Genomic DNA, 2,263 nt, shown 5'->3' with positions numbered 1-2,263 from the left:
TAAACAGTTACACCTGGGAATTCACTTAAACAGTTACAACTGGGAATTCACTTAAACAGTTACACCTGGGTATATACATAACAGTTGCACCTGGGTATTCACGTAAACAGTTACACTGGGAATTCACTTCAAAAGTTACACCTGGGAATTCACTTAAAAATTTACACCTGGGATTACAATTAAACAGTTACTCTGGGAATTCACTTAAAAAGTTACACCTGGGAGTTCACTTCAACAGTTACACCTGGGAATACACTTAAAAATTCACACCTTGGATGGCAACTAATCAGTTACACCTGGGAATTTATTTAAACTGTTACACTTGGGAATTCACTTAAACAGTTACACCTGGGTTTACACTTAAACAATTACACTGGAAATTTACTTAAACAGTTACACCTGGGAAAACACTTAAACAGTTACACCTGGGAATACACTTATCGAGTTACACCTGGGAATTCACTAAAACAGTTGCACCTGGTAATTCACTTAAACATTTACATGTGGGAATAAACGTAAACAGTGATACCTGGGAATAAACTTAAACAGTTACACCTGGGAATATACTTAAAAAGTTACACCTTGGAATTCACTTAAACAGTTACACCTGAGAATATACTTAAAGGTTTACACCTTGGAATTCACTTGAAGAGTTACACCTGGGAGTATACTTAAACAGTTACACCTGGGAATACACGTAAAAACTTACACCTGAGAATACTCTTAAACAGTTACAGCTGGGAATTCACTTGAACAGTTACACGTGGGAATTCACGTAAACAGTTACACCTGGGAATACACTTAAACAGTTAAACCTGGAATACACTTAAATTGTTACACCTGGGAATACATTTATACAGTTACACCTGGGAATTCACTTAAACAGTTGCACCTGGTCATTCACTTAAAAAGTTACACCTGGGAATACACTTAAACAGTTACACCTGGAAATACACTTAAATTTTTACAACTGGGTAGACACTTTAACAGTTACACCTGGCAATTCACTTAATCAGTTACACCTGGGAATACACTTAAATTGTTACAACTGGGTATACACTTTAACAGTTACACCTGGGAATTCACTTAAACAGTTACACCTGGGAATTCACATAAACAGTTACACCTGGGAATACACTTAAACAGTTAGACGTGGGAATTCACTTAAACAGTTACACCGGGGAATTCAGATAAATAGTTACACCTCGGAATATACATAAACAGCTACACCTGGGAATATACTTAAACAGTTACACCTGCGAATACACTTAAACAGTTACACTGGGAATTCACTTAAAAAGTTACACCTGGAAATTCACTTAAAAAGATACACCTGGGATTACAATTAAACAGTTACAGCTGGGATTTTACTTAAACAGTTACACCTGGGGATTCACTTAAACAGTTACACCTGGGAATACACTTAAGCAGTTACACCTGGGCATATACATAGCAGTTGCACCTGGGTATTCACTTTAACAGTTAGAACTGGGATTACACTTAAACAGTTACACTGGGAATTCACTTCAAAAGTTACACCTGGGAATTCACTTAAAAAGTTGCACCTGGGATTACAATTAAACAGTTACACCTGGGAATTCACTTAAAAAGTTACACCTGGGAATTCACTTAAACAGTTACACCTGGGAATTCACTAAAACAGTTACACCTGGGAATACACTTAAAAATTCACACCTTGGATGGCAACTAATCAGTTACACCTGGGAATTTATTTAAACTGTTACACTTGGGAATTCACTTAAACAGTTACACCTGGGAATATACATAACTGTTGCACCTTGGTATTCACTTAAACAGTTACACCTGGGATTACACTTAAACAATAACAGCTGGGAATACACTTATAGAGTTACACCTGGAAATTCACTAAAACAGTTGCACCTGGGAATGCACTTAAACAGTTACACGTGGGAATAAACGTAAACAGAGATACCTGGGAATTCACTTAAACAGTTACACCTGGGAATATACTTAAACAGTTACACCTGGGAATTCACTTAAAAAGTTACACCTGGGATTACACTTAAACAGTAACAGCTGGGAATTCACTTGAACAGTTAAACCTGGGAATTCACTTAAACAGTTAAACCTGGGAATAAATGTAAACAGTGATACTTGGGAATACACTAAAATTGTTACACCAGCTAATACTCTTAAACAGTTACACCTGGGAATTCACTTAAACAGTTATACCTGGGAATACACTTAAACAGTTACACCTGGGAATACACTTATAGAATTA

Source organism: Carcharodon carcharias, chromosome 21, assembly GCF_017639515.1.
Source record: "Carcharodon carcharias isolate sCarCar2 chromosome 21, sCarCar2.pri, whole genome shotgun sequence".
Classification (NCBI taxonomy): domain Eukaryota; kingdom Metazoa; phylum Chordata; class Chondrichthyes; order Lamniformes; family Lamnidae; genus Carcharodon; species Carcharodon carcharias.
Note: the sequence above shows the minus strand (reverse complement) of the source record.